Here is a 23,822-nt window from a genome sequence, read left to right as displayed (position 1 = left end):
TTATGAATGTGAATACATAGTCCCAGTCATGGAAGTACCTACAGTCTAGGAGAGGGAGAGACAGAAACAAACTGGGAAATTTAATGTAATAGGGCAGGCAATAAGACAAAGGTATATAAGGCATGTGACACATACACAAAATGGGGGCAGTTAGTACAACTAAGAATTAATCAGGAGACCAATCAAAAAACAAAATGAATAGAACGTATAGACAGAAAATGATAAAAATTTACTGAGGGACGTAAAAATGAATAAATAAATGGAAAGACATAGATCTTTCTAGGTAAGAAAACAAAAATAATGCCAAAACAAAAACAAAAACCCTCTCACAAGATTAACTCATGAATCTTATACAATGCCAATCTAAATCCTGTGGAAATCCTTTTGTTAAGAGAAAGGTAAGAAAAGGGAAAGGATCATGAACTGGACAAAATAATCCTATAATAAAAAATTAACTATAATAAGACAAATGATAAAATGGAGGCATTAAAATAATATGCCGACATTGATTCCAAATGAACTTAAAACATAAAAAATGATAGAAAATTTGTAGGAAAAAAATATGCAAAATTTGTGGTGAAAAAGGTCTTTCTAATCATAACCAAAAAAAAAAACAGTCAAAAGCTGATAGATTTGATAACAAAAGCTTAAAACTTTTTCTATCTTAAAAATAAGATTTAGAAAGGCAATATACGTAACATAAACATTTGTACCCCCATAGTATGCTGAAATTAAAAAAAAAATAAGATTAAACAATAAAAACTTAAATCTTTAGAATCTCTTAAATGATGTCTTTTTGTATGTGAATAATTGACTGACAGCTTTAGGGTGGGGCTGGTCACTGGAAAAATGAAGGCAGGATTAGAGGGTTGGGACTTTCAGCCCCATCCCCCAACCTCCTTTCAGCCCCACCTCCCAAACTCTGGGAAGGCAGAGGGGCTAAAGGTCAAGTTGATCACCAATGGCCAATGGCTTAATTAATCATGTCTATGTAATAAAGCCTCTATAAATACACAAGAGGACAGGGTTTGGAGAGCTGAACATGTGTATGTTTTTGGAAGGCGGCATGCCCGGGAAGGGCATGGAAGCTCCACGCCCCTTTCCCTATACTTCATCATACATATCTCTTCATCTGTATCCTTTGTAATATCTTTTATAATAAACTGATAAACCTAAGCGTTTTTCTGAGTTCTATAAGATGCTTTAGTAAATTAATCAAACTCAAAGTAGGGGTCGTGGGAAGCCTAACTTGAAGCCAATTCTCAGAAGTTCTAGAGGTGTGGACTTGGAACTGGCATCTGGCGTAGGGGGCAGTTTTGGGGACTAAGCCCTCAACCTGTGGGATCTGACACTATCTTCAAGTAGTGTCAGAGTTGAATTAGAGGACACCTAGCTGGTGTCTGCTGCAGAACTGATTACTTGCGGGGTGGTGGGGAGAATCTTCCTCCACCGCCATTTGGTCACAGAAGTCTTCTGTGTTGATTGTTGTGTTGTCATGTGAGAACAGAGAAAAAATGGTTTGAGTTTTCCTAAACACTTTCACTTCCAGAAGACATCGAGGAGTTGACGACAAACAAGAGATCTCACATCTACTAGCCAACTAGAAAAACTAGATAAAATAGTAATCATTTGCTTGAGAGCAAAGGAACACTGTGAAGAGAAGAGTGAACTTCACAGAAATGACCACCTTCTGTAGTCTGGGGCATGCCAATTCGCAGTAAGGGAGAGGTTGAGAGTTCCATGCAAAGCCTCGTACAAAGTCTAGAACAAATCACTAGGGGTTAAAAGAGCATTTAGTGGGGACTTGGGAAGCTTCAGGTACACAGCTGATTTTCTCATTAGGACAAGTGCCAAATACTGAGGCTATGCAGAAAGGGAAGTTTAAAACCTAAATAGAGAGCTTCTGAAATGCCCCAGAACACATCAGGGAGTAGGGCCTACAAGATACAGCAAACTATTAGTTGAAAACCTAGAAAGCCAGATGAACAAGAGGTTCAGAAAATCAGCCTCAATTTAGCATAGCCATTGATTGGAATAGTACCTTCTAAAAGAAGAAATTTTCTGGATCCACTATAAAGTTTATATGTTAATATAATGTCTAACACTCAATATAAAATTAGGAGACATCTCAAAAGACAGAGCTACATGACTAAACACCAAAATGAAAAAGACAAAAGAACCAGAACCACACATGACCCAGATATTGAAGTTAGCTGATAAGACTTTAAAATAACAATTAATATGTCCAAGGAAAGACAAAAACATGAATAAGGTAGATGAAAGGTAGAGCATTTCACCACATTAATTAATACATTATAAAAAAAATCAAATGAAATTCCAAAAGGATAAATATTCAAAATTAAAAACTCCACAGGTGTGTTTAGCAACAGCAGAACAGATGTGTTTAACTCAGCAGAATAGATGTCAATAAAAAAGTATCCAAACTGAAGTAGAGACAAAAAAAGATAAGGCAATATAGAAAAGAATGCTAGGGACATAGGTAACTCAGTGAAAAGATTTAATATGTTAAATAAAATATGTGTAGATGAAGATAAGAGAGAAAATAGCATAAAAGAAATATCTGAACAGCTGAGAATTTTCCAAAACTAATGAAGAGACCAACTCACAGAAACAGAAACTCCATGAGTCCCAAACAGGGGGAAAATATACCATGATGTATCATGTTAAGTCCCCTCATCTCCTCCAAAAAAGGCAAAATCTTAGAAGCAACAAGTAAAAATATGACAATACTGACAAAGGAACAACAATAAGATAGTCAGCTGACACATCAACAGAATGAAGGAATCCAGGAGAAAATAGAATTACATATTTAAAATGGTGAGAAAACAATAAACAAAAGCCAACCTAGAAATCTATACTCAGCAAAAATTTCTTTAGAAAATAATAAAGATATCTGCAGATAAACAAAAAGTGAGAGTATGAGTTAACAGCAGACTTATACTAAAAGAAATGCTAAGTGTTCAGGCAGGAGGAAAACAATCTCAGAAGGAAACAAGAAATTGCAGGAAAAAAGGAAGAGTACAAAGGGGGGTTAAATACGTGGGAAAATATAAATGAATATCAGCTACATAAAACAATACAAAAATTAATAATTTAAACTAGAGTATAAGGCATTCATGCTTTTCTGTGGTAAACACTGAAAAAATAAAAATCATCTATAACTAATAAGTTAGGATAAAAAATGTAATAATAAAAAAAATCCAACCTAAAGGAAGGCAAGAAAAGAAAAATGAATTTGAAGGTTACTTACCAAAATATTAGCAATAGCCATTTGTTAGGTGATGGCATTTTAATTCATTATTTTTCATAATTTCCAAATTTCTTGTATCTAATATTTATAATTTTATAATCAGAAAAAATATAACTTAAAAATAGTCTGCCATTTAATCCAATGATTCCTACTTCTAGAAATTCATAAGGAGAAAACTAGAAATATACATTAATATTAATAATAAATATTTAAACTATTATGTTTCATACCTAAATAATATAATTATCTAAACAAAACTATTCAAAATATTATATTTATTAGCTAATGAATATAATATTAAATTGAGGGAACAAATTAATAATTAAAAGTATACTTATGGGTTAGAATATTAATAGCCATTAAATACTTCTGAAGATTTTTTAAAAATACAAAATGTTTGTTATATTATTAAATATGAAAGATATTTCTTTCAACGAATGATTATATACAAAGAATGATCAGTGAAGTATAAAGCTATGTAAAATTCTATACGAAAAACAAACAATAGATATTTCATCTAGATTTTGGGATTATGAGTGAATATTCTGCAACTCCTTTTTATACTTCTGGATATAAAACACTATTCCACAAAAATGTATGTGTTTTTAAAATAATCAGAAAAATAACAATAGCAAATAATTTTTTAAAGGGGGAGGTCGTTAGCCAGGCAAAGGAAAGCAGGAAAATATATTCCAGGTAGAGTGATTGTAAGAATAAAGGCACAGATACATGAGTAAGAATGTTATTTTCAGGACATAGAGACCATTCAAAACCACTAGAAGGTAGTAAAGTGAACCTCTAAAAATGAAAATATATGAAGCTAGAAAAAAAGAAATATAAATCCCAAGTCACAGTGAGGATTGGGGTGTCTTTAAATCATTGCAAGGAGCTTGGACCTTATTATGCAGTTGATGGGGAAGGTTTAACATTGCCAAATTTTCATTTTCAATACTTCTTCTGGTTGCCAGGTGAAAGGATTTAAGGGGTGAAGACTCAAAGCAGGAAGACCAAGTAGATAGCTTCACATAGATAGCCTAGGCAGGAAAGGTGAAAATCTTAGAGTGGTAGAAATACAAAAACAGGAACAAATTTGAGAAACACATACGATATCTTATTAGTTGGATTTTATTGGATTCCTTGAAGAAGACTGGGTGCTAAAACAGAAGAAAAGTCTTCTACAACTCCTGGTTTCCAGTTAGGGTGGAATAGATATGGTGGCACCATTAACCATGATTAGACACCTAATAGATGGGTACTGGGAGGAAGTTTCAAGATGAAAGTGATAAATCCAGGTTTAGACTTTTTGAAGTCCAACGTTAATCAACATGTGCCTGAGGAACATCCACAGATTGGTCTTGATGCTCGTAAATTAATTATCTGAAACACAGAATCTACTTTCCCGCTAAAACTATAAAAATTAGGTTTCCAGGTATGGTAGATAGTATAATGGCCCTCAAGATACCCACTTCCTAAATCCCTAGAAGAGACTTTGCAGATGTGATTAAATTACAGATCTTGGGATGGGGAGATTATCTTGGGTTTTCTAGGTAGCCCAATGTATCAACTCACAAGGGTCCTTATAAGAGGGATGCAGGAAGATCCAACCAAGAAGGCGGCCAAGTGACAATAGAAGCAAGAGGTCAGACATGCAAGGAAGCGGCCACAGGCCAAGGAATATGGGTAAAGATGAAAAGAAAAAGAAACAAGTTTCCAGAAAGAACCATCCCTGCTATCATTTTGTTAATCTAGTGAAAATAATTTTGAACTTCTGATCTCAAGAACTATAAGATAATAAATTTGTGGGGATTTTTGAGACTAAGTTTGTTGGTAATTTGTTACAGCAGCAACAGGAAACTCATACATACATTACACTATTCTCCATATTGAAAATGGGGATTAAGTTCCAGTTTCACAGCATAAAGACTAAAGACTTTAGGCCGGGCGCGGTGGCTCACGCCTGTAATCCTAGCTCTGGGAGGCCGAGGCGGGTGGATCGCTCGAGGTCAGGAGTTCGAGACCAGCCTGAGCAAGAGGGAGACCCCGTCTCTACTAAAAATAGAAAGAAATTATCTGGCCAACTAAAAATATATATACAAAAAAATTAGCCGGGCATGGTGGCTCATGCCTGTAGTCCCAGCTACTCGGGAGGCTGAGGCAGTAGGATCGCTTAAGCCCAGGAGTCTGAGGTTGCTGTGAGCTAGGCTGATGCCACGGCACTCACTCTAGCCCGGGCAACAAAGTGAGACTCTGTCTCAAAAAAAAAAAAAAAAAAAAAAAAAAAAAAGACTAAAGACTTTTTATCAGCAAACTTACATAAAAGAAAGTCCTGAGTCCTGCAAAAGGGAATGGGGGTGAGCAAAGAGCAACAAGAGCTTAGTGTCCTTGGACTGTACCCACACTGGCCAACGTGGTTATTTTTACCCATTTAAAATTCTATTTATTTTTTAATCTTTGAATATCTTATGCTGGACCCCATTCACTGGAGATGTGCACATATGCACAGATTTTTGACATGATTCCAAGGCCCCCATGTCTAAAAACCTTTCTGGTCCTATAAAATAGGCCTTCACAAATAGGCAAACATTTAACTATTTTCCCATAAAAATCCCTCTGGAAACTATACAATAACAATTTCAGTTATCTTCAATTACCAGATATCGAAATTTCTATCTGCAAGGGGAAAAAGATGGTTTCTGGAAGCTACCACTTGGTTAAGTAACAAATATGACCTGGTCTAACAAAAAAAAATTTCAACACTAAAGTATAGAACACTCTTTCTCTTAGCAATAAAAATTAGGATTTTACTTGAATAGTGGATAAATGTTATCAATTTATCTTCCTAATACATGAAAGTCTGTTTTACCATTTTTCCTATATTTAGGAGAATAGCTTTCTTAAAATTCATGAACAAAATTATATGCATTTATCATCCCCTGGAGAATCATTTGACCAAGGACAAGATTCAAAAGGAAGGTAAACAAGTGGACTGCCTGTGTGATCAAATGCAAATATAAAGCTGCCCTTCACAAAACAATAATATGACAGCAGCACCTAAAATTGCTACTGTCAACTAAGTAATTTCTGCAAATACCTTACTCTCCTCACATCCAAGAATTCTATAAAATATTACTCATAAAAGTTCTTAGTTTAGAAGTATGACATTATTAAGTAAATATCCTAGAAAGCTATGTTAGAAAATATTACTTCAGTAGAAAATTATTTTTGTTAATAACACTAATAGACAAAGCAGTAAATCAAATAAAAAATTGCATTAAAGGAATATTTTTGCTATATTTATGTCAATTTGACTTAGCTGTTGGTAGAGAATTTTTCAGATATTATGGTATTCACAATAATAAAAATAATACCAACAACTAGCACTTAATGAGCCTTTAGAACAGTGATGAGCATACAGTATGTGCTTTACTTGAATTAACTCCTTTCAGCTTTATAATCAGCCTATGACGTCCTAAAATCATGCCCATTTCATAGATGCACAGAGTGGTTCTATATCCTGATCATAGATAGCCATTGAAGTGGTAGCACCAGGATTCAGATTCAGTCATGCAGGCTCTGAGGCAGCTTGGAGCTAGGGAAGGTGGGACGCTGTCCTGCTGTGGGCAAGGCACTCAAGAGGCATCACCTGCAGCACTAGAATCCCATCACCGCCCCACGCCTCCCTGAACACAGCCTCATCAGACTGCTCTACATTCACCCCCGCAAAGAAGAGCCTGCACTCTAAAGCCTCCCCACCTGCTGGGGTATCAGGGGTTTCTTGGAGGTGATGAAGATTAGGCTACTCCCTCTGGTTGCTGTGATGACAGTACAAAGAGTTCTTTCAGTAAGTTCTTACTTTTTGTAAGAGGTGGTAAGAAGGGAATTTGCCATATAATAATAGGTCTTCATTTTATCATACTGGAGATATTTGGAAAACAGTTTCTTTATTCTATGTCCCAGTTATCAAAAACACTTGGTGATTTCCTAAAGTAGGGTTTTCTACCCCAAAACCTTTCCTGTTGTCTGTTCAAATGGATGCCTTATAAATGATTTATACTTCGATAAGAAAACCAAATGTCAACTGGATGCGACCTTGGGGATCACCTATTTCAATCCCTTCTCCCCTGAAATATATAGCTAATGAAACTGAAGTTCCAAAAATACAAGCTGGTTAGTGACAGAGATGGTACTAGGATCAGTGCCCTGACTCCCCGTGCATGACTCCCTTTCCCAACCCTGTGCTCCTTCCAGGCAGAGCTGACAGTGAGATCTGCCCATAGCTCAATGGTATGGAAATAAAAGAGTTGATATTTCATAAATGTCAACAGAATTTTTAGTTGCAAATGCAACTCAATACTATAAATTAAAGTGTTAACACTCAAAAACACAACTACAAATTTCAAGGATTTCCCACAATGCAGAAAGCATTTCTAAAACCATAAATGCAACCAAAGTAGAAACAACATGTAGTATTTTAATTTTTATAAACAACAGAGGACTGAAAAATCTTACAACTATTCCAGTGTACAATAGAAAACAGTAAGTCAATAAAAAGGATAAATATTTCTGTATAAGTATTCTAAAATGTTTGATACTAAAGCAATAACTAAAGAAACAAACACAAAAATTGTACATAATTTGGCTGACCCCAAGTGTCTTGTCACCAATTAAGCTGCTTTCACTCTGAGAGAGTTTTGCCTAAAACAAAAATACCATCTGTTCTACCTAAAACATTAAGATGTTCTATTTTCTTGTCAATTCAGAAATCACATCTGTAGCTATTTCTGAAAAGACAGCAAAAGACATTATATTTATGGGTGACTGCATAAGGAATGATGTTCAATCAAAATGTAATTTTCATCTACTGGAAAAAAATTTCATTTCTCCAATGAATATAACGCTGTAACTCTGGAAGAACACAGAGTACATAAACAGACTAATTTTCACAAATAAAAAAGACCTTAAAAGTTAACACAGTAAAATAAAATTGTTTTGCTGTTAAGGATAGAAATGGCAAATGTGTTTGTATTCACTTTGGGTATCTGTGTTGACAAATGAAATCTATCTTGTCTGAGGTTTCCAGGTGAATAGAGGAGAAAACAACTTTTTATTGGTGCTATGTCTCTTTCATGTTAGTGAGCCATCATATAAGTGGTAAAAATATGAAAACAACAAAACACAAACCACTCTCTATTTTCAAAGCACTTTTGGAAACAATATCGGTCCTGGGAAAGAATCCCTACTGTATCCAATGAACCGATTAAAGAAGATACAAAACACTAGAGAAAACATCACTCACAGTGAACGCAAACACAATGTCACAAGGGATAAAGAACACGTTTCGAAGAAAAACACACAAGCCAACCAACTACCTATAATAATTTCAGTGTATATTAAGTACCTACAACAAATCTGAAACCCAGGCATGTTTTAGATTGAAAAGTAGCCCAATTTCACATACAATTATCTTGCCTAAAAATAAAATAAATAAAATGAAATAAAATAAAACAAAATATTAAAATAATGCTACTCTCCAAATAAGGATGAAATAAATGACTCCAAAGGCTCTATTTAAAATTTGTCTTTTTACCACAAAGCTGTGAAGTGTTCTGAAGTCCAAGATGGGCTTGAAGCCCTCCCTGACTTTTTCAGGATCAGGATACCTTCACTAAAATCCTTTTCCTTGTTCCTCTCGCAGTGCACGCTTTATTAATCTGCATTTAGAAGGAAAAAAAATCTGGTTCAGAAGAATGGAAGACTTTGAAACACGCCACATCACTTCAGTCTACGCTCTGATCTGCTTTGAGTTAATTAGCTTCATGTTAGCGATTTCAGAAGACATGATGCACACTGGGAGGAAAAGAGGCACAAATTGGATAGAAAACTAAGTTCGCAAGAAACGAAAGAATAAACCACCAAAGGAATCTCTCTCATATAATGGTCAATTACTCCCACCGCACCATAAATCACTCCAGATATTTAATTTAATACTTTCCTAGTGTATTATATTATTTTAATAATATAACTTCAACTAATGTGTGAAAAAGCTTTGGCACTACAGCAATAACAGAACAGAATCACTCAAAATTTACATCATCTAGCAGACACACCAAAACAAATATCAGCTATTTTTTGACACCATCTCATTTCCTTCTCGAAGTTTTTTTTACGTTATACAAAGTTCTGTATTTCTAAATATCTTAACTACAAATTATTACAATCCTTCCCAGATTACAGGCAGTACTGCTCATGCTAATTCTGCCTTCATATTGTAACCTATCCAAGTATCTCATCATAATTGTACATATGTAGGCACATATTTTCCTCCCCATCGTCTACACTTCCCTGATTATGGTCCTTGATGGGGCAAGATGTTATAAGTAACAAGCAAAATCACTTGAATCCATCACACAAACCATACAACTAAAACACACTGCGTGAACTTAATTCATTATGTAATAATATGACAATAATACACTAGAACCACACAGCTAGTTAGGAAAGTTTGATTTAAAATATAGACAATAGAAAGGCAATTAAAACATAGACTAACCAGGCAATTTAGCAGGTATCCCCAAACAATAAACTACCTTGCCTTTGCTTTTCAAGAAATAAAACCATTTTACATGCAATCTTAATCACTTCCACAAATAAAATCTAAGATAATTTTGTACTGAGAAACAAAATCACAGCAGACTAATTATAAAGGCCTGAGAAGAAATATTCTTTATAGTTCATGTGAAATCAATGAAAAAAAAGATTTAAGAAATCAAGCCTGGAAAGCACTAAAGAGGCAAATCCCACACTGTATAGCACTTAAAAATAAATGTATGAGACTGATAATAGCCTGACAAACATTTTCTTCCAACTTTCAAATAACAGTAACAATAATGTATATACAATTAATATATAATTATATCATAAACTTTAAACTGCCTGGTGTGAGAATCATGAAATGTACTATTTCAGGAGGTACAAGAATGGAGTAAGAAATTTTTTAAAAAATGAATTCTGATAATAAGGAGGCTTGAAGTACAGCTGGGAACCTAGAACACTCAACAGAGTCAAGGACAGGACTCTTGCAAAGAAAACAGTCAGCACCTGAATACCCACATGTTTAGAGAATGCGGTGCAAAGGGATGAAGAGGCAGCACTGCTCAGCTAGCAAAGATTTCTTGAGACACATTATTGAACAGACTTTCGAATTGATGGGAATCAGAACAGAGGAGAAAAGTAGAGGCACTCAAGCATGGATGCTACTAACAATTCAATGTCATTCAGAAGAGGAAAAGTGATCTCTGCAGCACAGTGTCTTTTTTAGGAAACTTGCTAATTATTTTAAGCAATTTCGTAATTCTCCCAAACCATTACTCTACAGATCTATAAACCTGTAAACTGTGAAATTCAAAAGGCTCTGGGAAAAAAAATCAAAAGCTTTTTCATAACTCATTTGGGGGTACAACCTAAACTAAACTGATATGAAGCTTTTATAGAATCTTTAATTATCCTATTTGATCTGAATATTCAGAAATGTTAAAGCAGACCCTGCAGTAGTATGCCATACCTGCATATTACTTCCTTAAAATTAAAAGAATTCTGAATTCATACTATATCTACCCCTTAAGATTTCAGGTAAGGCATTGAGGACTTGTTTTAGGGGCAGGCTTGATAGCAGAGTGTAAGTCACAGACCACTTGGAAGAGACCCTGCCTGTGTTGGTTCTGAGCAAGAAAGAATCAAGAAAGGAAAGGGCCAAGAAAACATGAACACGTACCAACACGGTGCTGCCCAAGACAGAAATGCAAAATAAATCTGTCATTAAATGAATGATGTATGAACCAAGGAATAAATAACTATATTTTAACATGGTCCTACACAGGTCACTAAGAAATAGTAAATGCTGAACACCTCAAATCCTACTAGGATATACATGTTCTTACTTTATGAGCTCTTACTTTATCTCTTTACCAATTCTTCATTTTGCAAGATTCAATTGTGTTTTGGTTTTGGAATAAAAAGAAAATTTCTCAGTTTCATTAATAATTATAAGTGTTTGATATGATTTTCCTACCTAATATTTCTTGAGAACAAGTTTCAAAGCAATTTCTAGCACGCAGGACTGCTTTATTTAGTACAGACCCATTTCTGTGTACAGAACACAACTGCAGTCTCTGAGCAGAAGGGGGCAGGGAAAAGTAGCCAATGATTAAAAAATCTGGGAGCTGCTTTTTGCTTTAGTTAATGAACCTAATGAGTAGATGCTACAAGTTGACTACCCAACAACCATTATCACTTCCTCCTTTCCTGATCAAAACGCCATTTTACTCAGGGTGGCAACAGTCCTAGCTTTAAAAAAAAAAATCAAAATGAACAACCCCCACGCCCCAACATTCCACATTCCCCACGTTAGGTGTGGCCATACGGCACAGTTCTAGCTGATGACATGTAATTAGCATTCTACACAGTGAAGATTCTGAAAAAGTTATTGTTTGTGTCTCCGGTTTAATGAAAGACAGAACACTCACAATGCGCATGATTTTCATCCTTTGTTCATCCCGCTTTCTGGATGAAACATTAGATGCAAATGTATGAAGAAGCAGGAACCACTGGGAGTCCACAGAACAAGAGCCACAGGCTGACGGTAGCAGAGCTCCCAGGTAAAAGCAGCCTGGACCTCTGATAACACCATGGAGCACACCAGGAGCCCTGGACTGCCTCCCTTGAAACTTGTTCTTAAGAAAAATAAAAGGCTTTCTTGGGACGCCATTGTAACAGGTTTCTGTTACATGCAGTGGAATGCAATACAAAATGAAACACCTTATATACAAGAAGTAATACTGGGTAACAAAGGGAGGCCAACAAGTACCACAAACTTAAAGAACAGTGAATGCAAAATGTTCCTAAGTCAGAAATTTTCCCATAAAGATTCACCATTATAGAAAAACTGCTTAATCGCCTATCAAATATTACATGTACCTTTTCTTCATAATTTTTACCCTCTCCAATTTTTAGTTATTAGTTTAGCAAACACCTCCTATGTACCAAGAATGTCTTCCACATTTCACTCAACTATTCACAACTTCTATAATTCAAACAAGTCATCTTCACTTTTTCCATGGCAATTGAAAGACAGAGTTCATAAAAATTTAAGCTAAAACCTCAGAATTTACCAATCCCATGTTTTGTTTTGTTTTGTTTTTTCTTTCTGAGATAGTCTTGCTCTGTTGCCCTGGGTAGAGTGCAGTGGCAGGATCATAGCTCACAGCAACCTCAAACTCCTGGGCTCAAGCCATCCTCCTGCCTCAGACCCCAGAGTAGCTGGGGCTACAGGCGCACCCCACTACGTGCTCATTTCTTCTATTTTTTGTAGAGACAGGGTCTGACTATTCTTCAGAGTGCTCTCGAACTCCTAACCTCGAGTGATCCTCCTGCCTCGGTCTCCCAGAGTGTTAGGATTACAGGTGTGAGCCAGTGTGCCTAACCTCATGCTTTCTTTATTATAAAATGAAATGGTAATCTAAGCATGTTATTCTCAAACTTTACATGAAATTTTACAAATATAGAATATTTGACAACTCATTATTATTGTTCTTCATTTAAGTCTTTTAAAATATTTGTTTATATTTGAAAATATTTGAAAAATTAAATGTTTTTCATTTAAGTCTTTTAAAATATTTGTTCACGTGATAAGCAAAGCTGATAGTCTATAGTTCTATCTCTATATCTGATTATTTCTGTAGGATAGGTTCCCTTCAGTGCAATCCCCAGCTCAAATGCTCCTGGCACTAGGTCACTTTCCTCAAAGATTACTAGATGCCATGTTAGAATGATGAACAAGACCCAGCCCAGACCTTCAAGGAGTTTAGAACAGGTCTCTCTGGAGGAAAATTATGCATGTGGTAAGTGGGAGGACAGTGGGTAAACACATAGTCCCATGCAGGCACATCAGAATGACACCTAGCTCTGATCAAGGACTGTAGGGAAAGTTTCCAGAGGATATAACATCTAAGCTGAGTCCCAAAAGACATTCAGAAATTAATCAGGCAAATGGTATATGTGTGCGTGTGTGCGTGCATTTGGGGGTGGGATGGGAGGTTTTGTTTTGTTTTTGTCCAGGCAGCAAAGTTTAGAGGTAACAGAGCATGGCATGCAGAGAATTCATAGTTCTCTGAATATGTTGTTATCTGAATATAGTTGTTGTGAGGTTGGAGCACACAGTGCAGGCTGGGGTGACATGAAAGATGATTCTAGAGAGACCAAAATGCAGACACGTAACTCATGTTAAAGAGTCTGGGGTTTTTCCTTAGTACAATGAAGAAAAAAAGAAGAGTTTTGAGCTTAGAGTTCCAACATCATTGCTAATATTAGCTGAGTGCCTGCCAAGTGCTAGGTCCTATACTATGAAGATCACATACCTTATTTAATCTCTCCAACAAATGTATTAAATATTAATCAGGGACACCTGTCATAGGGATGTCACTCTCAGTAGGGGAGGGACAGTAGCAGCCTGAAGCAGGGTAGCGGCATTGAAGATGAAGAGAAGTGGACAAATTTGAGATACATTTAAGAAGTAGAATGAAAAGGTCTAGCATGTGTTTGGATACAAGTTGAAAGTAAAAGAGTAAAAACAGCAATGATCAGGGTAACCCTTTAATTTACTGTCCAAACTCATACACTTTTGAGAGTGAAAGGGACCACTAATGGAACACTATATTATATGGTCACTCTAAAGTCGAAAGAGCTTGGGACCATGGAACAGGCTCAAGTGGGGAGGAGGAGTTCCGTTTTAAACACGTGGAGATGGAGGTCCTAGTGGGCCAGGCCAAGAGTGCTGCATGCCTTACGTATGAGCAGGCGGGTGGAGAAACCAGGAGACCTGTGTCAGCAGAGATGGACGTCTGAGGAGTTAACAGTACACTGAGAGTGAAGGAAGGCGACAGAGTAGGAAATACCACTCTCCCAGGAAGTTTCTGTTGTTTTAATCTTCCAGTTGCAACACAAATTACTCAGGATCTGCCGTGTGCTCCTGTGCCTCCTCCTCTTTCAGGTATTAACATAATCCGAAGCTACAGACCTTCAGTACTGTTAGTAAACTATTCTTACATTATAAAAGTTCTATCAAAACTAAATGGACATTTCTACCTCCAGTTTGCTAATAAAATTGACAATAATGATTTGGATTTCACTACATCAAATTGTTTCCAATGCCCTTTCAATTCCTCATTTTTTTTGAATTCTTAATTTTGATTCATCTATCTGTCAGCTGAGTTGACTTTATCAAGAAATTTTAAAATTTTATTATTAAAAAGAAGGGAAGTATGCCTGTGGTATGTTTTGTAAGCATTTTTGTATTTGAAAATGTCTTTTTATTGCCTTCACATATGAAAGATAACTTTGAGTATAAAACGATTTCAAAATTTCATAGTCTCCTTGTCAGAGGAGAAGCCCTAGTCTAGCTTTTGTTCCATGTTGTACACCATACTGTATGTCTTTCTGCCTGAGCACTTTTACAATATGTCCTTTTTCCTTTTAACTGGACTGTTACCAAGGTGTACTGGGGGTGACACTTCATTTGTGTTACCCAGCACTTGGCCCTTTCCGTCTATAAAGTGAGGCCTTCTCAGCTCAGAAAACTTGTCAGTTTTATCTTTGATCATTGCCTCTGCTGTACTTTTTTCCCCTAAAGATCTATAATTCTTTTGTTGGAATCTTGTCCCCCATACCTATCACCTTCTTTCTCGTTGTTCCTATTTGTCTGCTTTTTTCCTGCATTTTTAAAAAGCATCTCCTGGGCCTATTTATCATGTCACCAATACCCTCTCTCAGTGCCAGCTTCACTCGTCGTACCACGAGTGAAGATGGTCTGCTACTGCCCCCCAAATAATCTTTCCTTATCTCACTCCTCCCCTCTTCCAAATCATCCTGTCATCCTTTCATTGCAGCTTTTCACTTTCTGTTTCATATTTCTTAGAGGTCACGACTCAAACTTTTTGAAAATTGCAAGTACTTTTTAAAAATTTTCATCTGGTCTCTGTATTAAATCATTTTAATAGGTAAGTGGCTCTTCTGAGTCTTCATGCTACACTTTCTTTTCTTTTTTTTTGGTCATTCTGTAAACCTTTTTCATTGGTTTCCTATGATAACTTTCTACTCACTTATCATAGAATTAGACATCCACGCAGACCCTGCGTTTGGAAAGCTACCCTTGCTACCCTTAGTCTCGTTTATTTTGGTGTTGGTTGAAGTCCCTCTCTTATCTAGAGTTAGTTTATTTGACAAACATTTTTTGAGCACCTATAGTGTGTCGGGTATTTGCCAGGAGATTCAAAAGCAAACAAGTTCCCTGCCCTCATGGAGCTGTCACTGTAGCAAGGGAGATAGACAATGAGGGATAAATGCCATGACCAGCTTGTTAATACCACCATGGAAGATGTAAAGAGGATGCAGTGACGAAGAAAAGAGTGAGTGAATGATGAGCTCACATGCACAGGTCCAACCTGACCACAAGATCCCAAAAGGCTAACATCCAAGGTGGCTGTGCCTGATTGGGATTCAGTCTTCTATAGCAGCTGTAATGCTCCGAACAAAGGGAAGACTCCATTATTCAGCTGATGTATACTCTAAAAGCACTGACTTCACCACTGTGCAATCTTTGCATGTAACAAAATTGCACTTGTACTCCATAAATTTATACAAAACAAAAACACAGAATATCACAGTATTCTGGCCCATGCCACCGCTAGCAGCAACTTCCTTGAATGGATATTTCCCTAGATCAGTGGTCTACCATCAGTTTTCTACTTGTTCCTGCCTACTTTATGTCAGGCAGATTCAGTACCCAAATTAGTTGCAAAATACAGACACAAACACAGAAGCTCTCTCAACAATCTGATCAAGGCTGGTAATAGATCTGTTAACTGAAACAGCTGAAGTTGACTTGAAAATAAAAGTTAAAGCGGCAAACCATTAAGATATATATGTATTATTCTTAATATTTTACTTTACCGTAGAACATACAAACATGTATCATATTCTAATCTATTTATTGATTTAAGGGTAAAGCCTTTATGTTGACTATGGGACCACTAATTGGGAGTTCTTTCTGCATAACCAAACATGTGATAATTACCCATGGTTTCAAGCTTAGGTTTCCCCAAACTAGAAGAAGAACGTAAACTCAAAAATATTAGGCAATCTGAGTGCAGACTGCTTCTCTATTTTTATGATTTCTGCCCAAATCTTTTGCAGTCTTCTCACCAATATTTACCAGTGACTCACCTTTGTTGAATATTTCCAAACCATTCAACTTCATAAAAAGGGTATTTTACAGAACTGATCAGTTTAATAAAATTAATAAAATTATGAGAGAAAAATAACAAGTTGTTTAGGAATAAATAACTGATTCATGACAATCACGCAACCAAAAGAACGGAGCGAGGGAAGTGCACTGGCCTGCCAGCTAGTAGCCTATCAGCTACGAGACCAGGGTGCCATGGGCAGAGAAAAGCAACGGAGAGTATCAGTTGCTCTAGCTGTTCAATTAAGTGGAGATTGGTCAACAAAGACCTTAGGCAGGAAGAAAAGAGGGAGAAAAAAAAGAACAGTTACCTATCTTCTCAACATCCATCAAAAGTAGTACCCTTCCAGTAGAAAAATATTTTTCCACTTTTCTAGTTGATATAGTATCAGAATTTCAAAACCTTGGGGGCAGACGTTATGAAAAAGAAAAGGACTCAATCTCTATACTGGCTTTAAGAGACCTGCATGTTGCTTTTATTTCTAACTGTTTATCATTGGTCAGCATTTTTCAGTCCAGTTCTATCAGCTTTGTAGTTTGTGGCTATCTTAGATGGTGACAACAGGTTGACTGTCAAACCAAGGCTTTGGTGTTTCTGTGATTGTTCATCATCTGCCATGTTTTCATGTGAGCTTTAATGGGAAATTGAGAGAGTCAGTCTCAGGGTCCCTAGTCAGCCATCATGTAAATTGGAAATGTCAACTTTTTTTTAATGTAATAGGTGTTATTTCAATCTAAGTCAATGTGAGGTTAGAACAGTATTTCAGAAATTAATACTTATCATTCCTGATGTCATAAAATAAATAGAATTGCTAAGGCTGGGGAGAATGTTGTGGGAAAGGTAAAGCCTTTCCTCCTCATTTCCTCCCCTAGGGACCTTTGTATTTCTCTGAAAAATTAGGCAAAATGCTAGCCTGTGAATGATTGATTTAGAATGGCAAATACCAGAGAAGATTATTTTATGTTGCTACCCAGACATGATTGCTCCAGAATTATTTCCAACCACTAGTCAATGCAAAGAAGTGTTAATTTTATGTTGAAGGTACCTCCAGTTCCCTAGGAAACTTTTGGTTATTTAAATAATGTACTATTTTCTATTTAGTGTTTTGAGTTATTTCTGAATAATCACAGAACTGGTCAATCTACATCTTGAAAAAAATCAAAGTTAACAAAACATAACAGAGATGGAGGAGACAGAACTTAGGTAAAAATACACAAACACCTTTTACAAGCATTTTATACATAAACAGAAAAATCATTTCAGAGGCGAGTTTATTAACTCATCCCTCAAATCCAATATAAATTCATAAACGTACTGTGCTATTGATGCTCAGATGGACCTAGACTAAACTGGAATAACTCAAGATTTTATGTTTTTAAGAGTCTCCAGTACTATCAGTTAGTAATTCCCCCATAAAAGAAAAGTTTAAAGCAGCTTTAAAAGGTAAAGATATTTCAGCTTTTCTCAGGATAACAGAACCTGTGGAAGGTCTAGGGTGTGTCAAATCCTATAGAATTTAGCCAAATTCTAAATTCTATTATTGCCTTGAATTCATTTGGGATAATTTAAAAATATAGCCCACCATTTTCAAGAAAGAAAGCACTTAATCTTCCTGCCTTAATAAATAAACTTATTTTTCTGCTAAGTAATGTGAAGAGATTTCTATACTAGCTTTCCAGTATGTGACAAGATATGAGCTTAAACCACCAGAATCCATAAGCAACAAGCCCAGTTCTTACACTAATTATCACTAATACTCTTCGGTCTCTCCCACAGTCAAGTGCAGCGCAAGCTCCATCTGGACATTTACAGCTCGACATCAGACTCCTTTCTCAGACTAGAGGCACCTTGGTTCAAGTCACGGAATCTCAGTTCCATCCTTGAGCTATAAATGCTTTTATCAAACCTATATTTATAATAAATAATGCTGCAAGATTCGGAGTGATTAGAATTCTATTTTCCTAGAAATTCCATTTTCAAACGATGAAAAGACCATTGTGAGCTTAGTTTCTTCATTTAAAACTTATGTTTAAGCAACTGATTAGAAATATCAGATACTTTCTCAGATACATTTCTACTTGGCATAAAAATATGTTGATGACATGGTAACAAATTAAAAAAAATCATCTAAAGCTTTGAATCACATTACACTAACAGATAAGCATTGTCAGAAGAACTGTTCACAATAACAATATTAAAAATACAAAATGTAGAATCAGGCAACTCTGTTATGTCAATAACAACAAAAAAGTCCTAGATGTAAAACCAATCAGATAAGGTCAACTTGTTCAATTATTTAGAAATATCTTTCGTAACCACTCATTCCAAAATGCCCCCCAACATGCAATCCCAATAAAGTTAATTGTATAAGAATGCAATGATGCTAAGATGCAATCTAAAATTATTCCAGTCTCATAGTTTAAAACTCTAAAATCTCAAATGAGCAGTTATACAAATCCCAAGCTCTACTGAATTATTATTTATTTTAATTTGTAGTAGTATTTAAAGTTTATTAAGAATCATCCTGCTACCTAATCTCCAAATATTAGATAAAAGATGTGGGGAGAATATATACCAGGATGCCATGTTTTCACACACTATGTGAACCAAATTCTATGCACATCAGGTGTTTGAAGCTTGACATTCTCTTCAGCCAATATTTAAATGTATTTCAACAAATCTTTATATTGAATTCTTACTATGTTGAATATAATACCACAAGCACAATGGTGGAAATAAATGAAAGAAATAAGTCCTACCCTTAAGGAGTTTGCAATGTAGTGGGATTAACTTCAAATAATTATACTGGCAGAAATAAGCCAGCATCAACTGCCAGCCAAGTAAGTGACCCACTTTGAATCTATCTGATCTAGATGAAAATTTGGAGCCAGTGTCCCTAGTGGGATGAGACTTTGGGCACTGTGGGGAGGGTGACTTCATTTTGCACGTGGGAGGCAGGTGAATAGTGGTAGTCAGTAGGTGAACTGTGACAGCCAGTCTCCAAGGATGACTGCTATCAATCCCTTTGCTTCCTGCATATGCTCCTTACAACAAGAAATGGAGTAGAACTCCCCTCCCCCTGAATCTCGACTAGCCTTAGTAACTTGTCTGACTGATACAATGTAGTAGAAATGACCATCTAGAACTTCCAAAGCTAGGTCCTAAGAAGCCTTGCTGCTTCCACCCAGAAAACTCACTCTCATTGTGAGTGAGAATCTTGGGACTCCCACTCTTAACATACTCCCTTCTTGGAACCAGCCACCGTGGTTAGAGAAGCCCAAGTCACATGGAGAGGCCATGTGTACACAATGGCAGTTGACAGGCCCAACTGAACCCTCAGCCAACAGGCAACAGGGACTTTCAGCAGTGTGAGTGAGCCCTCTTGGACATTCAGCCCAGTCGAGTCTTTGAGGAACCCCAGTCCCAAACTCCAACTGACTGCAGTGGTATGAGGGACCCCTAACAGTTCTACCGAACCATGAGAGATATAATAAAGTGTATTTAAGACACTAAGTTTTGGGGTAGAGAGTGGTATGCCACAGGCTATTAAAACATTTGACTATCAGGTCAGGCTTTCCTCAGTGGGCAGTAAGAAGTCCCCGGAGAATGTTGAGATTAGAAGTAACTTTCTCAGAGCTCTGCTTTGGGCAGATTCTTCTGATAACTACACATAAGAAATTAGGGGAATAGAGAAATTGAATGGGCAAGTAGCTACTGCAGTAGTTCAAGCAAAGCATAAAGAATGGCTTAAAACCAGAAAGTAACAGGAACGAGAGGAAGATGAATGTCAAAAGACTCTCCAATTGATGAAACTTAAGGCATAAAAGGCAGATGTCAAAGTGGGTTCTGGGTTTTCAGAACCTAGATAACTAAAAAGAGAACAACGCTCTTCATCAAGACTGGGATCCAAAAGCACACATGGAGAAAAACAAAATTAAATTAGAGGTGCTGAGAGATCACCCAGGGAGAACCATTCAACAAGCAAATGGAAATGGGATATGGAAGGTCTTTTCCGGAATTAAGTACTTTATATCCAATTGATATTCTGAAGTCACCCAAGCCCAGAAAACAATGACTTCCTTTGTGTCTCCACATTATTAACAGTTTCTTTTCAAGTGAATCCTTCTTTTTTTGGCCAGAGTGAGAGAGAGAGAGAGAGAGAGAGAGAGAGAGAGAGAGAAAGAGATGTAGGATTGTTTATCAATAAATATCTTGCTAAAAATTAAAAGCACATAACAGGTAAATCTGTTAAAGGTTTTGCAATAGTAGTTTGAATAAATTATTCTCAAACTAAAAGAGATTCTATTTGAAAAATTAAGTTTTCTAATTGAGACAGGTTATCTCAATATAATTTTGATTATATACTTGATGGCATTTTGAATTATCCACCTTAAATGAAAAGTTCTTTTACAACTTGTCAAGCCATACGGCTTGTGGGCTGTGCTGTGGCAATACTTATTCCTGTCCTGCCGGTACAGATAGAATACGGAAAGAAAACTGAATTCTCTATGCCCGTCACAGGCCCCACCTTGCATCGTCAGTGTCTCAGTGTCCTCTACGTCCCTAATCTTGCAAATCGTTGTATTAAATTTCTTTACAATCAATTTCCCTAGGAAATTATGAATGTAGAGAGAAACAGAAACATCTTTTTACATTTATCAATTACTTAAGGTTAGACAATTTATGACATGTTGAGGGTGACCTAATTTTAACTCTTAACTGTACCTGTTTTCTATATAGAAACTATAAATTCACATACTCTGTGAACTCAAATAACTCTGTGAACTAAGTTAGGCACGTCAAAATGTACTGAGGTCACTTTCAGCAGATTATGGACTACTTTTTAAATATTTATAACTAAATTATGTTAGGGTATAGCTTTAACTAATGTTGCCAAAGGCATGATCAAATTCGTTTACATGCACTACTGAAACACTATGGGTTTAGATGAGTATTTCTCAAACTGTTTTTACATTATCTCCCTAAGGACTCTTTTTAGATATTTATTTCCTGATCATCCTTCATATAATTTTAATATCATACATAAACTGTTTACCTTTTGGGTACTGTATCTATGCTTTATATTTTTAAAAGAATAAGATTTTCTTCAAATCTCCCCAGAACCAATTTCACTGGAGAGGATATCTCTCCCATTGAGAATGCATTGCTTATTTAGATAAATAATTTGTTGCTCAAATAGGAACTATGTTTATAATTAAAATAACACTAAGCCCGGGTGGATTACAGAAGACTCATGAAGAATATGAGAAAGACTCATAGCCACCCTTCTAAAACTTTCAATTTAAGGACTGAGAAAGGCAATTATTAACTCTCAGTTCCTGCTAAATAAAACTATTAGATTCTTCCATTTTAAAGGCCACTACCATTCCTCCATTCTTAGCTGATTTTACTGAGAGATCAGTAACTAAAATGACTTGTGGCTAACAAGTAAAATATAGATTTTAAAACCAAAAATATAAAAATGTCTAAAGTATAAAATGGATAATAAACATAAAAATAAGAATCTGACAATCAGAAGTGTTCCCAATTTACCTAACTATGGAAATAATAGCATTGGCATTTGATAGAAAAGAACTGTAAATAAATAGTAGTAAGATGAAGAACACGATTTAAATGCAAATGGTTTAAAGAGAAATATCAAAAAGCAATCATTTTACTAATACCCTTAAAAATTCCACTTATGTTTATCTATAATTAAAACTCCTCAATATTAAAGCTCAAAAATACCTTTTCTCCTAACTTTCTTCCTCTAGCGTACATGAGGCTAAATTACCAATTACTGCTTGCTAAGGCTGGGACAGTACAGGAAGGAGAGCAAGGAAGGGCACAGCTCTTCCTCTGACCTGTTATGGCTCCAGCCCCTGCTCATCCACCCCACAAAGTGCACCCAAGGGGAGACCAGGGGGATGGGGATGGGGCAGGAATCACTTACAGCAATCATACGCCATTCTCATAACCTGCAAAAACAAAGATCTTCCTCCACCAAAATATTTTTAAAAAGTTAACAGATGAGTGGATTATGCCTAAAGCCCAATAGATTTAGTAAGACCACAGTTTATTAGGGACCTAATATTTAAGGGACAGGCAAATAACCCCAAATGTATCAAAACATTACTTATTTTAAGACAAAGAAAACATTCTGTAATTTTATAATTGATATTTCTTTCAGCGTCACTATCCTTTCATCCTATGACCCGGCAATCTGAAAGCTCTGAAGACTTTAGTAGTGTTGCTGAGAGCTTTAGAATGACTAAAAATCACTCGTGTTTTTGCGCCAAGGAATAAGCTGCACTTGTCTTAAGTCTATACTTACTGAAGAAATTTACACAAATAGGCTTAAGTCTACACTTAACCAAAAATCTCAACTTCATTAGCAAGTGTAAATTTTCTATAATACTTTGATTCCATTTATTTTTAAAAATTTTAATAAAGTACACTTAGTTAAAATCACAAATTACTCTTTAAAAGTATTCTTTTATCTTATAATTTGTAAGAGGTAATTTTAAATTTCTCCATTTAGACAATAAAAGGTTATATTACAAACCTTTTATATATACAAAAAACACTGCATTCCTAAGTCCACTGGGTAATGACTGATAGATATTTGGTCATGAAAAACAGATACCTTGATGGTTAAAGAATTATCAATAGAAACATAAAATACTTCTTTATAAATCAGAGGTAGCCACCAATTAAATGACCTGATTTAAGGTCACTGAACACCCTTCTGATTTACTTAACCATAAATCAATAGTGCTAAAACAAGGCAGTTTGACCAGCAAAATGACAGTTTATCCAGTGAACCACTTACAGTAGGAAACTTGATCTTCTAATACTAATTAAGTTTCTTCTTTCATTTAAAAAATAGGATCAGGGATTAATGAAAACAAGGTAACTAAATGAAAGGTTGAGCAAGAAAGGATATAATCTAAAAATAATCAATATTATAAAGATACAGAATTTTTTTATCATAAGCTATATATATTTACCATCTCATACCTTGTATCAGTGAGAAATGTTGTAATAGTTTATTCAGCAATCAATGTATCAAGCACTGTGTTAACTATTAGCAATGAACACAACAGTCATGGAAGAAAATCCTTTTCTTCAGAAAATGTTTTTAAATTAATAAATTGATTAAATGAAATATTGTCTCAAAATATATGCTAACTAAAGACCAGAACCATAAAAACTAAGAACGTTAAGCCAGAAAAATGGTAAAGATTTATGAGAAA

At 35.8% G+C, this 23,822-nt stretch overlaps 1 protein-coding gene across 5 annotated transcripts in view; it reads right to left on the bottom strand.

Moving 5' to 3' along the window:
• MAN2A1 (mannosidase alpha class 2A member 1) overlaps positions 1–23,822 on the bottom strand; it is a 167,583-nt gene that overhangs the window by 53,899 nt on the left and 89,862 nt on the right. The window lies entirely within an intron of this gene.

This window comes from Lemur catta, chromosome 12, assembly GCF_020740605.2.
Source record: "Lemur catta isolate mLemCat1 chromosome 12, mLemCat1.pri, whole genome shotgun sequence".
Classification (NCBI taxonomy): domain Eukaryota; kingdom Metazoa; phylum Chordata; class Mammalia; order Primates; family Lemuridae; genus Lemur; species Lemur catta.
The sequence above is the reverse complement of the archived record's forward strand: the minus strand, read 5'-3'. Positions and strand labels throughout refer to the sequence as shown.